At 39.6% G+C, this 15,624-nt stretch overlaps 1 protein-coding gene across 6 annotated transcripts in view; it reads right to left on the bottom strand.

The window, feature by feature from the left end:
- The window catches only part of APP (amyloid beta (A4) precursor protein), a 164,169-nt gene that overhangs the window by 38,760 nt on the left and 109,785 nt on the right, over positions 1-15,624 (bottom strand). The gene's annotated exons all lie outside the window — the stretch shown is intronic.

Raw genomic sequence — 15,624 nt, 5'->3', positions numbered from 1 at the left:
GCAGGCCGACGCTCTATCCACTGAGCCAAACCGGTTTCGGCAGATTATTGCTTTTTAAGATTATTTTTAATCCTCATCTGAGGATGTATTTTTATTGATTTTTAGAGAGAAGGAGGAAGGGGAAGAGAGAGAGACATCATTTGGTTGCCTCTTTTATGCAGCTCCATGAGGATGGAACCTGCAACCTAGGTATGTGTTCTGATTGGCAATCCAACCTGCAACCTTTTGGTGGATGGGATGGCCCTCCAACTAACTGAGTTACCCAGCCAGGGCGAGGAAGATGATTTTTGAAAAATACTCAAATACAGATTTACTTCCCTTGCACATATTTTAATAAAGGCCAAGTCGTTCGGGGGCCTTTATATAATCTGGGCCCATCCTGTCCTGGAGCCTTTGCTGCTGGTGTTGGGGTGTCTGGCCATCAATCCATAATGTCTCCTTTCTCACCTGAGCTCTGCACCAATCAAGAGAGAGCAGGTGGAGACGAAAGCATCACCTTTATTTCTCATAAAGGCCAGGCCCTTACTAGACCACGTGCTACTTTCATTGGGGAGTGAGTCATGCACAGGGCACATGGCTTGTAGCTGCATGCAGACTGGATTTCAGCTTCCCCGTGTACCCTCAGTTGCACCCGAAGAGGGAGGGAGTCTGAGGGGTGCCTCTACAGCTTGGTCCTGTCCAACCTGCACACTGTAAGTGCTGTCCTTCTGATCGGCACCCTTTCCCAAACTTGTGAGAGTCTATCTTACCTGGGTAACAGATATCCTGGGGCGGACCCAAGGAAACCAAAATAATGGGAAACAGTGCCTCTCCCAACAGCCAGCAATCATTCTCTGCTATGAAGGAAGTGCATTCCAATGGATTCATCTGGTAAATGCTTAATTGACGGATTTTATCTTTAGAAGGACGTATTGGTTAGCAAAGCCTGTTAGCTGATGGTAGAAAGTGAAATCGTCAACATCCATACTTAGTTAATTTCACTCCAAGAGCCTAAAGATTTATGCTGACAATTATAATAAGGGGACCAGGTAAGTATGAATAAGATCGGGACAAGTATAAATATATACATGTCACAAGGGAGGGCTTGCCTGTTCTTGTAGCCATCACAGCATGTTTGTATACATGCTAGCTCATTGGAAATGTTTATTTCTGCAGATTTAAAACACACACACCAACCCTCTCTGCTCTTCTGCACACTGGCCTGTTTGTGTTTACTTGAACACAAAACTTGCTCTGCAGTGCACAATTCTGCAAGAGCAACAGTCCTTTCTCTTCTGCATTAGCTGATTTATGTTATCACTTAACAATGCAGGGGAAATCGAGCCTGGTGACGGAAAGTGCTTGGCATCTGGGGCCTGGAGATGGATGGAGAGTGTCTGCCTTCAGGGAAGCATTAATAGTGCAGGAGTGGGAGGCTGAAAGGACTCCCTTTAAGGAAAATAATCTGGAGCCAAGAAAAACAAAACCATTTTCTCATTAATTAATGAGCTCATTCATTCATTTATTCATTCATTCAATGGTTCAGAAATCCAACCATCTCCCATCTCCCAGGCCAGTGCAATAAATAACTAAGGCAATTCCTTTTTACTCAGAGCTCATGGTCCAGAGGAAAGATGGACATGAAAATAATTCCCATAAAAGTGTTAAGGTAAACAGTATGAACAGAGCGAGCGAGGAAAAAAAAAAAGCTGGGATTGTGGGGCTGGAGATAGTGATATTACAGATTTGCTGAGGAAGAGACACTACCATTGTAGTAGATGTAAATGCACGTACCAATGAGCAGAGGATGAATTTGCCAAGAACTGGGACTATGTTGGCTGTTGGGCACAAGGGAAGCAGCTTAAACAGAAGCCAGAACTTGAAGTTTATGGGATACGGAGGGCAGAGGAATACATGATTCGCACCGGGAGTATGCAATTAGCAAAAATCTAGACTACGGGAATTCTACGGGTTGAGTGGCCAGCAGGGATGGAGGGGGAATCTGGGGATTATAAGATCCGTAAGCGGCAGGTCAACATTAAAGAAAGGGGAAGGGGATGGTGGGTAAAAATGTATGCTAGAGTGATAAAACCAGAAAGACATTCAAGGACGAGATACAAGGAAAAACAGGGTGACTTTGATGGTAGTGGTGAAGCAGGGTAGAGGTGTGATCGGGTGGATGGTAATATTTTTATCCTCGGCCTGAGTTTTGTCTATCAGAAGGGCAGATATAGGAAAGAAGCACAGGTTTTACTTAAGATACGTAGAATTTGCAGTATTCCAACACATCGTAGTGGCGATGTCTTAGGACCATGGAAAGTATGGGCCGGGAGAGCTCATGTCTATGCTGAAACAGCCCACAGGGAAGCACTGGAATGAAAATGGGAGTTTTCCAGACTTCAGAAGAATTTTGTAGGGTTTTTGGGAAAAGGCTTACATTAGACTTCTCCTAGGGGATTTTTTTTGTATATTGAATTCTGCTAGAGAATGAATGGTTCCACCCACAACGAAGTGCCGTGTCTTTGATGAAAATTCCTTAGAGTCTCACAACAGTGGTTAACAATAACATCGGATTGGTGGTTACTGTTCATATCCAAACAAAGAATTATGGGTCTCTTTTTTTTTCTTTTCTTAAATCATTTCAAAGTTAGCATCCATGAGGTGATTTTTTAAAAAACAATCTTATTATTATTTTTTTATTCTGCAAAGAACAAAGGAGAAAACTGTGTAGGAGATGAAAAATAAAGCAGACCCAACCTTTTTGCTTCTTTAACCTTGGATTTGCCCTCTCTTCAGATAATGGTGAGGTGGAATGGGGTGGTATCCCCGAGGCCAGCGCCACTTTAAGTTGCCTCGTGACCTATGGATCCTGGTGCCAGAGGTGTGTTCCATTGATCATGTTGGAAAATTACCCCAGATGGCCACCTCCTCACAAGAATGGAGAACCCATTCATTCCACTGCCTGAGGCAATCGTTTTCCATGATGCTCAGCTTCTGGCTTCATAGGGGAGACCTTACCCCAGTCTTTCCTTCTAATCACTTCCCAGTCTCAGCACTAGACCTCATCCCAGCCCCTGATGCTTCTCCAGTTGAAAATTTACAAGAAATCTAGTAATTTATTCTCTTTAAAAATGTTACTTTAAAATCTTATTTTCTTTTTTTAATTTATTTTTTTTCAATTCCTATATTATTAGTAAAAAAAAATACCAGGAAATTTCATATTTCTGACTAAAAATTTTAGTACTGTAAAATCTTATTTTCATTTCAGCACAGCTAGCCTTTTTTTTTCTACCCCGTTCTGAAAGTCTCAACTCAGAACTAAAAAGCCAAAGCAAAAACAAACAAATCCAGACTTTATCTAAATTATGATACACTATATAATTATCAATTTTGACCTCTGAGATTTCTACTCTTTACTTTTTACATAATGAGAGTAAAAATATAACTACCTTTCTTGGAATATATAGTATTAAAACAGGATATCTTCAATAATATGTAATTAATTCACCTCAAAATTTTAGAGTCCTCTCCACTAATTACCATAGTGTTCCAACAGCCTTTTTTTTAAAAAAGTGATGTAAGCAATTTGAATATACTTTATGCTCCACAACAAATTAAAAAATGATTCACATTACGGTGCATTTATATATGTCTTTTCATCTTCCAAGTGCAGTAAACATTAATTAACCCCGGCAAATTAAAACAGCCACAGTTTACAAATTTACTCATTAATCAGCCTCAAGCAAATGCAAAGCATTTAAAGCCTTTCACAATTTGTACCAATTAAATATGTAAATTATTCTTTTTAAACAAAGAGATCATCAATTCAAGACAAGCAGAACCTGACTTAAATTTGATAATGTTTCAGGAAGAAACTTGGTCAATTTTTCAAATTCATACAAGTCAAGGGAAAGAAAAAACTAAACTGCCTGATATGGGTTGAATTATGTTCCCCAAAATGGTATGTTGAAGTCCTAATCCCTGATACCTGTGAGTATGGCTCATTTGGAGATAGGGTCTTTGCTGATGCAATCCAGTAAAGGTGAGATCATACTAGAATAAGATAGGACCTCAATCCAATATGGAGTAGGGTGGACTCTACTGGAATTAGGCAAGCTCTGATCATACTGGAGAAGACACACAGAGACAGAGACAAAAGGAGAATACTAACTTGAAGATGAAAGCAGAGATGGGAGTGATGTCTCTACAAGCCAAAGGAATGCTAAGGGTTGTACGCAGCACCAGAAACAAGAGAAAGGAATTGGAACAGATGCTACTCAGAGCCTTCGGAGGTAGCACAGCCCTGCGGACCCCTGATTTTGGACTTCTGGCCTCCAGAATGATGAGAGAATCAACTGTTGCTTCAGGCAAACCCAATTTGTAGTAATTTGTTATAGCCACCCTAGGAAACTAATACACTGCCCATAAATGAATATTAACCATTTGCTGATAAGATAACCATTTCTCGCTCTAATAATTGCTTTGGGGTAGAGGGTGGTTTCTTGGTGAGCTCTGCATTCAAGGCTGGGCTAGGTAGACAGGGGGAGAGGAATAAGAGAGCTCTATAATCTAAGAGTTTAATTTAGCCCCATCAGTGCAGAGATGTTCACGCTCCAAGCACCAGAAAGTGTTTCAGTGGCGACTAAATGTTGCTTTGTTTCAGCTCTCAGCTCCTCTCTCCCAACACTCTTCTACAGGGCACATATCCACCTGCCTTTCTTGGCCATAAGTGGCAGCATGGCTTATCCTGATAAGACCATGGGAATTTTGGACACCAGTGTCAACTCTTAAGCTCAGCAAGGAAGTAGAAGGTCTTTAGTTTCAAACACCTTGGAAGCACAGAGGTTATGTCACATCCTCTCTAAGACACCAGAAGCCGAGCTGTCCCTGGCAGCTAAACGCATGCCCGATGCCTGGCTGGTTTAAGGTTTTACTAACTCCAGGGTGATGACATGAATACCAGAACTGAGTCTGCTGTCATTCCTACGCTCAGCAACTAAGCTGAGTGAAGTTGGGACAGTGGGAGTCATCCATGAAATTCAGCATATCGATTTCACTTTAGGGGTCATTTTTGACAAGCTGATCTTAACAAAAAAATTCTCCAGGAGCCTAAAAGAGTATAGATAAATTAGTAAAAAGACAAGTTTTCAAAAGCTTCAAATCTCTTCAGGTTAAATATATGCTTTAGATGCCAAAGAGGTCATACATTAGAAGTTCATACAGGCAGAGTAAAGACTGCTAAAGCGAAACTTGGTTTCAATGACTTAGGGTGCAGAAGCAGGACAAATATCTTTCATGGTCCCTCTGACTTTCTGGGGATAAAGACCCCATCTATGTACATTAAATAGATGATGACTGACAAATACTGAAGAGGGGGTACACTGTGTCTATCCAGAAGCGTGATGTAGCCAACTGTTTATAAACTAACGTGTGTTACCCCAAAAGTCATACATCGAAGCCTTTAGGCCAATGTGACTATACTCAGAGATAGGATCTTTAAGGAGGTAAAGTTATATACAGTCATAAGCAAGGGCCCTAATCCACTAGGACTGGAAAACAAAGAGACAACAGAGATCTCTCTCACTCATGCACAGAGAAATGGCCATGTGAGGACACAGCAGAAGGCAGCCATCAGCAAGTCAAGGAGATAGGCCTCAGGAGAAACCAAACCTGCAAAGACCTTGTTCTTGGACTTCCAGCCTCCAGAACTGTGAGGAAAAAAATTTCTGTTGCTTCAGTCACCTAATTCGTGGTATTTTGTAATAGCAGCCCCCGCTAAGACATCCACCCAGTCCTACCCAGATAAAAGGAAGACCAAAGGTCAGAACAGCATTTTCTACGGAATTTTTGTTTCATTCTTCTTCTTTTTTTGAAAAGGTGAAAGCTGAAGATGAGAGAAGCATTGTAAATTACCAATCGGTTGGCAGGGCTGTGCAGTGAATTTCATGTCCTACCCCTTTCCTAGAAATGACAAGGAAGGGATCTATTTCAGATGTGGCCCAGTTGGAGATTTGAAAGTATACTTGACCTTTGAGGATTTTCACTTCCTTTACTTTTCATGGCCATTGCCAAGAACATTCTCAAGTGCTCTCCTTTGCTCCCTTCCCTCGCTGCAGGCAGAGGGAAAAATCCAAATGACAGGTTCCCCATGCGTCTGGAACATTTCCAGCTATGTGGTCTATTCATTTGTGGGGGAAAACCAGAGGAGATTATGTACAACTTCTGTGCCAAGTGACTATATAAAATACTTTAAGAAGCAGAGGAATATAATTTGCTTTCCTGCATAACCTGCAAAATATTTATACTCCTGCTTAACAGAGAGAGCTGCCTCTCAGGCCAGGCTCCTGGAGTTGGTGCTCAGCAGGCTTTTCCCTGGTTCTCTTTTTCTGTCAGTTCTCTACGATGACACATGTTTCCTGAGCTAACATCAGGCTCTGTGACAATCCTCCAGGATTAAGCTTTCACTATGTGTCATTTACAAGGTTGACAACTCCAGGCATATTTTGTGGATTTTCCCTTCCATGCCTTATTAAAATAGTATCACTTTGGAATTGAAGAGAGCCAGAACAGATGATCTAAGTAACATTCCAGTATTCACAATACAAAGTGAAGAATCTAAGGAGGGAGGAAAAGATTTTGGTAAATAGAGTAGCAGATTTACAATTTCTGAAACAGCACACAAAAGAGCAAATGGGGGAAATGTTATAAAGTATGGTGTTTTCTGACTGACACCTGCCCTGTGCTTGTATTGTTTAGTTCTTTTAGAGAACTAGTTAATTAATGTTAATAAGCAGTTTATGCCAATCCCTTTTCATAGCTAATAATAAGCCTTAACTTGGATAAATAAAATATAGCCATCAACTCTGTCACACCTAAACAAATTCTCTATATGGTTGAACTTCAAGCTTAATAATGCTTCACTGTAATATTTTACATAACCTCAGCTTTGGAAATCAGCACCACTCGGAAGTCACATGGCTAATTTACCAGGATATACTGATTTTCAATGAGGATTGCCATTCTTAGTTCAGACCAATGTAAACATAATTTAGGTATCTAATCATGAGTTTGAAAGCTTCTGAAGAATTACCTGGGGAGATAAGGAAAATGCAGATTTCCGTAGGTCTGAGATGGGGGCTGGGACTCTGTATTTTAAGATAAGAATCCCTCCAAATTATTGGGCTTCACTTAGCCCTCAAAAAATAAGAAACAATCAATGGCCCAGCCAGCGTGGTTCAACAGTTGAGCCTCGACCTCTGAACCAGGAGGTCATAGTTCGATTCCCGATCAGGGCACATGCCAGGGTTGCAGGCTTGATCCTCAGTGTGGGGCGTGTAGGAGGCAGCCGATCAATGGTTCTCTCTCATCACTGATGTTTACACACACAGATATATATATATATTGTATATAATAGTATATACCTAATATATACACTGAGTGGCCAGATTATTATGACCGGCCAGATTACTATGACCACCCCATCAGTACTTCATTGACACTTCCAAAAATACTGAATATTGAAAACTTCAGCAAATACTTACTATGACCACCCCATCAGTACTTCATTGACACTTCCAAAAATACTGAATATTGAAAACTTCCTAAGCAAATACTCTCAAGGTTTTATTATTATTATTATTATTATTATTATTTGCATAACTAATTCACTTCATTGTACTGCTGGGGTGGTCATAATAATTTGGCCACTCAGTGTATATTTAAAAGAAACAATCAATAGCTTCCAGAACCATTTCCACGGGGAGTGCATTTTTCCCTAGGAGAATTTCAGATGAGCTCTCAGGTACCTTTCACGTCCTAGGACTTACATCAACCAAACCAAAGACATCAGCAAATGACAGAAACTCTTCTCAGACTATTGGCTGATGACACAAAGGTGCAGAAATCACGCAGGTCAGCGAAGAAGACTCAAGGTATGATTGGAGATCATCAGCTCATCACACAGCCTCCCCTACTAATGGGTTCCAAGGACCTAAAGCCCAGATTAACAAGGCCTTATAGAAAACTAAAATATCAGACTCAGTTCTCCATAGAGGGCTCTCTACTTTTTATTTTTTAAAGCAAAAGCATTATATTTTTTTTACACTCAAGTATTTGAAGACCTGCTTTGATTTCTGAAGGGGTTTGAAACTGAGGTCTGATTCCACCTGCCTGTTCCCTGAGGAGGTGTTGGCAGCAGCCGAGTGAACACAGTTCCATCCTGAATGAGGGGCAGGACCCATCTCTTCATTTCACATCAAAGAGACTGAGGGAGCAAAGCCTCTCATAGTTTCATACAATATTTGACTGACATATGGATTCCACACTAACAGATAGGCTCCTTGGCTCTTTTTAGGAGGGATGACGGTGCTAGTACATCTACAGACGGTCATGCCTTAATTCCTCTTCTTATACCTGAAGCAGGTACATTAGGTATAAGAAGACTTCTCCCATAAGATGGGGAAAAAAAGCACTCAAGTGTTGAGAAAGTGGATTTCTGCCAAGAGGAAGGTGAGGGAAATGAAGGAGACTTAGCCTATGAACTGTAAATACATTCTGGTAGGGCCAATGTACCTAAAAAGATACTTCCCATAGCCCCTATCTTTTCCTAGTCCTACTTGCCTTGAAGTAATTTTTTGTTGTTGTTTATTTCCCTCATAATAACCAAGACTGTCAAGAGCAATTTGGAAATTGTTCAAGTCTGATTCTTAGAAGAAAATTGAGGGGTTATTTATCTTAAGGTTACTGTCCTCAAAACACTTCAATTTGGTTGGTTTGCTACAAGTAGTCATTCTCAGTATTAAAATAAAATTGCTAAGAACTTCCAGAGGTCTTTTTGACTGACATTAAGTACCCTAATAAATAGGAGGGGAGGACAGCAACAGTGTATTAGGAAAGCTCTTTCCTTTTTACCAGAATTCCAGAGAAACTGAGCACTCTTGGGCAGGGGGGGAGGAGGGGGGCGGTGACAGGAGAGGTTAAAATCTTGCAAGAAGAAAACAGATGACCTAGCATTTTCACAGATTATACTTAGACTGGAGGCTTAGACCATTTCTACCTAAGTTTCCTGAAATGTGCATTTAATTTCCCTATAAATTTAGGGGCACTGAACCCCAAATTGAGAGAAATATAAACAGGAGGCTGAGAAAGGGAAGTGAAGTCTATTATACATCTTTTGTTTTTTCTTTGTTATTTCAAAGGTAGTAATGCTTATCCAAAAAATATTGATATTCAGGGTATCAAGTGACAAGTAGAAGTACCTCTTTCCACACATGTTCAGTATATCCATAGAAATATGGTGCTAAATTAGAAAAGACCACATTTCAATTTATTAGGTAGAGTCAAATAGTCCCATAAAAAGGTTGTACCATATACTGATCAGGAGCTTATGAAAGTTCCTTTACACTTACTCTTCTCATGACAGAGTATGACGCATTTTTAAAAGTTACCTTGATAATTTAAAAAATTAATGCTTATGCTTTGATTTGTATTTTTAATGACAAGAACTTGCTCATTTTTTTTATCCATGACTGCTCAAAAATTATGTTTCTTTTTCAGCGAATAGGAGGTGTTGTATTTTGTTTTTGTTTGTTAATCCTCAACCAAGGATTATTTTCTTGTTGATGCCCTTTCTCAACTAACAATCATACATAAAGATGCTTAAAATGCTCAGTAGCATTTTTCCATTGCTTTTTAAAGAGAGTAGGAGAGGGAGAGACAGAGAGAGAAACATCGATGTTAGAGAGATACATCAATTGGTTGCCTCCTGCACGTGCCCCACCTGGGGTCGGGGATTGAGCCTGCATCTGAGGAACATGCCCTTGACCGAAATCAAACCCTTGACCCTTCAGTCCACGGGCTGATACTCTAATCACTGAGCCAAAGCAATGGAGCTGTTGTATTTTATAATCAAATACAACAATTCATTTAGGTTTTCACCTCAAACATTGTTTGTGGCATACAGTTTTTATCATGTGGCTCTAGAACACAACTGTAGAGGGGTGTTCAAGTCCATCTACATAGATAATACTTTTCTTACCGGGTATGTCACATCAATGAGGGCGTGCTTGGCAACTTTCTTTTAATATACTGACTCTCATTTGAGAGTAAACCCATTTTTATTCTTTCAAGGCTCAGTAATCATCAACAAAATGAAGACAGGTTTTTGCAAAAGAAAACTAATTTAGCATGTTAAACGGCAATCTCTCTCTCAACCCTCCCACACACCCTGCCCCAAGTCTGGAATGTGAAATTTGGTTTGCTTCTAGAGTTTCCTAACTAAAAACAGTATGAAATGCTAATAAGTATAACACATTAATATGATATGTTCCCTTTGGCACCCCCAGCTCAAGCCCCAGGAAGTTCCTTCATAACTTGGCGAAGCCTCAGAAGCTGTAGGCTCAGAGCTTCGCTTCCCTATTACAGCCTCTGCAAGAGAAGAAATGAACAGTCTGCCAAGGCCGGGCTGGCTCAGGCTATGGCTTCTGAGAGGCATGAAACTTGCAGCTGCCCCTTCTTTTCGTAAGAGGACAATGTCTCTGGTCTCCACTGGCCTTAGGAGCAGCTTTATCAAGTTCAATGGCAAAGAGGAACCTGAACACATAGTTCCTCTATTTGCTCACAAGGGCTGGACAGGCTGATCTAAATGCCACCCAAAGCAAAAGTAAAGAGGCACGCACAAGACAATACGAGGAGTCATTACTTGCTGTTTCAAAGAAATACATAAGATTTAACCCTCCCTTTCATGAGCACATGTAAATGAATATTTATAAAAAGCCCTGACCGGTTTGGCTCAGTGGATAGAGCGTCAGCCTGCGGACTGAAGGGTCCCAGGTTCGATTCCAGCCAAGGGCATATACCTCGGTTGCGGGCACATCCCCAATAGGGGCTGTGCAGGAGGCAGCTGATCGATGTTTCTCTCTCATCGATGTTTCTAACTCTCTATCCCTTTCCCTTCCTCTCTGTAAAAAATCAATAAAATATATTAAAAAACAACAACAACAACAAAAACTAAGCACACTAAATAAGCTACTTTAAATCCTGTCTTAGGTCAACGGATCTGTCAACAGGCAGTCGAATAAAGTAACAACCTGGTCTCGGTCCTTTGACCATCTGTCTCTCGCTCCAAGTCCAAAAGACTCTTCTGAATAGTGTTTTGATTTATACTGAGTCAACATTCCATTGGACATGCCTCATAATCTGGAGCAGGTTATCAGAATGATCACCTATTTAAGATGAGATATTATACCCCACTGTCTATGACTTACTGTCTAAAGTAGCCCACAGTGTATATGACAGAAGACCTGTTAACAGAGAGAAATGGAACTTACTTAGGGAATGCCTTGTAATATTTATTTGAGTTGAACAGCAAGATGCAAATTAGCATTCCTTCCAAACTGTCTCACGTGGGAACATATTCCTCTCATTCCCAGTTAGTCTTTGTGGAAATATATTTCCAAATTAGTCTCAATTTGAATGTCTCTATACTCAGGGTGGCAAACATCACCATGATTTTTATTCTCCTCTTTTTAAATATGGACCTTGCAGGCAGCTGCTTGTGAAAAACAAAATAACCAACCCTTGTTCCAGTCTAAAATCATTGGTTGTTCCCAAGACTCCACGAATATAAAACCAGGACACATCTGCTGTCGGGTTCCACGCCAGGAAGCGGTCTAGCAGCCACCACTGTGGTCTGACTTCACTCCCCAATCATTTTAGTTAGGATTCCTTTTTGGATGTTTATTCAAATTATAGGGCCATACGTCAAAGCTGGTGAGTTAATAAAAAGAACCCCAGAACCGCACTGACTCATCATAGAAACCAGCAGAGCTGGTGTGGGAGGCACTGCCTCAGGCTTCACCCACTCGGTGCAAATGCCCACACACACACACAAATAAGAGAATGGCATGAAAACAGACTGAACTACTGTGCCACAGTCATGATTCAAAGGAAAGCTCACAAAGACATTTGCTTGAGTTTCGCCAAAAGATACATGTACCCCGATGTTCATTGCAGCAATATTAACAAAGCCATGATATAAAAACAACTAAATGTCCATTGATGGATGAATGGATAAAGATGTAACACACACACACACACACACACACACACTCAATGGAATACTACTCAGCCATAAAAAATAAAATCTTGCCACCTGTGACAACACTGATAGACTCTCAGGGCATTATGTGAAATAAAATATATCTAATAGAGAAAGACAAATACCATATGATCTCACTTATATATCAAATCTAAAAAACAAAGCAAACAAAACCAAAGCTCACAGAACAGATTGGCGGTTGCCAGATGAGGAGGATAGATGAAATGAGTGAAGGGGGCCAAAAGGTACAAACTTACAGCTATAAAATATGCCACGGCATGTAATGTACAGCAGGCGACTAGAGTTAATGGTACTATATTACATATTTGAAAGTTGCTAAGAGAGTAGATCTTCAAAGTCCTCATAATAAGAAAAAAATAAATTTGTAACTATGTACAGTGATGCATGTTAATTAGACTTATTGTGATGATCATTTCACAATGTACATTAATATGGAATCATTATGTAAAGCTAATATAGTGTTATATATCAATTATACCTTAATTCAAAAAGATAAATAAAAGATAAAATGAGTGGTTTTATTTTGGAAGAGCTAACTGTCTTGCTAAGAGGGGTACAGAGATAGGTATAGAGGCAGGCAAACAAACATTGGCCATATTTGTAATTCAGGTAACAATATTGGGGAAAATATGAAAAGAAGCATTGGAACTATTGTAAAACCAAAGAAGAAACACATCTTTGGTAATTTACGATATAAATAAATGTTCTTGTTTCCAACTACTTAAATCAGCTATAAACTATAAAATCTACATACACTTAAAAATAATTTCTTATGAAAAACAAAGAAAAAAAGCAGAATCCTATATAATAAAAGGCTAATATGCAATTGACCCTATGGGTGGGGGTTTGACCGACCACGAGTTAGAACACGGAATGAAGGAAGGCTTCAGCCAGCAGCCGGGGAAGGGAGGCCCCGGCTGGTAGCCGACAGCTGCTAGGGACCCTACCCATGCATGAATTTCGTGCACTGGGCCTCTAGTAAGTTAATAATTCTCTCTTTACTTTCATGATTTCTTTTCTTGTTGATGCCCTTTCTCAACTAACAATTATGCATAAGGATGCATAAAATTCTCAGTAGTAATGAATGCTCTTTTGTTGGTCTGGCTAGTGCTGTAAATATTCTATTTTAAACCTAGACTACTTTGAATTCATTAAATCCCCAAATCAATAGGTTTATTAGGAACAGAGAATGGAAACACTGTCCTTGAAATCGGCATGCTGTGTTTTCTCCCAAAGAGTAGAAAATTTGATCAAGTGGCCACAGTCAAATTGTAATAAGAAATTATAAGCATTCGTTCCTTAGCAGAAGTTTCTTGATCTCCTGCCATAGATCTCAATCCTACCCCATTCTGGATTTGTTCTGCCCGAGGTTCCTGCCAACATCTGGTTTATAATAACTCATGGTTTTTTTTATTAATTTTGAATGCTAAAAGAAAAAAAAGCACAGGGTAGGAGACAATTACGCCTTCCTGTCCCCTTTCCTTCCTCCTGCCTTTCTCATAAATTGGTCATTACAGCATTCTGTGAAAGAGCCAGCTCTAAATGGAGAGCTACAGTATTTTTAGCCTTGAGGTAGCTGCAAAATGAAGCACTTTGATAAATAACCTCAGTGCCAACAGTAAGAGAAAACGGAATCCTTTTAGCATAGATTTAAGGGAGACTACAGAGGGCAAAAAGGCCCAATCATTTTGAAATAGCAATTTGACAAAGCAAAGGCTGAGCTGAAAAACAGAAGAAACAAGGGGTTCTGCCTTTTTGAAGGGTTCAAAGGTGATTAAAACAGAACATGGGCATTGGAGGGGAGGTATATTTTCTTTCAAATAATGATTCCATCATTTGCTGAATAAAAAATAAAGTTCCAAAGAGCCACTTTAAATAGTAAGGGGGGCTCTAGTCAGTTTGGCTCAGTGGATAGAGAGAGAGTTGACCTGAGACTGAAGGGTCCTGGGTTCGATTCCGGTCAGGGGCACGTACCTCTGTTGTAGGCTCCTCCCCGGCCCAGGCAACTGATTGGGGCGCATGCAGGAGGCAACCAATCGATGTGTCTCTCTCACATCGATGTTTCTCTCTCTCTGTCTCCTCCCTCCTACTCTCTCTAAAAAGCAATGGGAAAATACTACTGAGCATTTTAATGCATGATTGTTAGTCAAGAAAGGGCATCAACAAGAAAATAAATCATAAAAGTAAAGAGAGAACTGTTAACTTATTCTGCTTTTTTCTTTGTATTGAAGGATGCTTTTCAAACAATAAACCATATTGTACAGGTTTTATCTGCATTTTAGAATACTACAAAGAACTTCCAAATACCTCTCAGCTTAAACAATTAGCACCCATGATCAACCTTATTTCATGTATATTCCTACTTTGAAAGTGAGTTATTTTTAAATGTTCCTTCAGATGAAGAACAACTACAGGAAACAACTAAAAACTCAATTCAGAAAAGCCATTCTCCGCAGGGAGGTTTTGCTTCTTTAGCATTGGTGTTAGGAGCTCAAATGGTGCACGCGTCCAATTAATGGAAGTTCATCATTGCCAGCTTCTCTTTCTATTGGAAACAACCATTTAAAAATAAGGCAAGAAAGATTTTTAAAAAGATTATCTTTCAGGATTCAGTATCTCGTATACTTACAATGACAAAAATATTAGAAAATAACATGCTGCTAATCCAACTTAATAGTTGAGCCTTTCCTTTTTTTCAGAAAAAAATTCCATGATTCTGATGATCTGCATATCCTTCCTGTCACTGAGATTTGAAGTTTACTGTTGCCTTGTTCTTAGGCATTTTGTAACACTCAAGATATCTGAATCTCCATCTGTTCTGTGGAAGTATGACTCATTAGTGGCCACGGCTTTAGTACTATCTTGCTGAATAAAAAACTCCTGATAATTTAATTAGAAAGACTCAACCATAATTACTGGGTGAGAGTAAATTATTAGTGGTCATCAACTTTCTAGTCCTGTGCAATGGCTTATTCCTCTACAGTTTGGTACTATTGACAACACCTCAGTTAAAGCCACACATACATGAAAATAGCTTGTTACGAGAGCTACAGGCAGAGATGCACGCATCTAGAAAATCTGAGCTTCAGTTCATTTAAGAATGTGAAGATTTCTTTGATTTTTGTCTTTTCTGCAACTTATTGGAAGATTTTCTTTTTTTTTATTGCTTAAAGTATTACAAAGGGTATTATATATGTGTCCTTTTTTTTCCCCGCCCTTGACAATCCCCTGGGAAGTTTTTCTTATACTTATTTAATATACAGTATTTTAAAGGCTCCTTATACACGTCTATCCTACAAATACATCTAACAAGAATATTCAGTTCTTCAAGAAATTTAATAGAGTAAAAATTAATTGGAAATCCTGTCTTCTATCCATGGTGTAGACTAAAAACTCTACTGACTCTCCTCCTAAGATCTTGCTCGACAGTGAATTCCCCCTTTTGGACAAAAGCGAAGATGATGTAGTTTCTTTTCAAAGCGTGTAATCTGAAGTACACTTGATTCTGTTTGCTAACACACAGGACT

The sequence above is a fragment of the Myotis brandtii genome, unplaced genomic scaffold (assembly GCF_000412655.1).
Source record: "Myotis brandtii unplaced genomic scaffold, ASM41265v1 scaffold146, whole genome shotgun sequence".
NCBI classification, from domain to species: Eukaryota; Metazoa; Chordata; class Mammalia; order Chiroptera; family Vespertilionidae; genus Myotis; species Myotis brandtii.
This window is presented reverse-complemented; position numbering and strand designations above follow the sequence as displayed.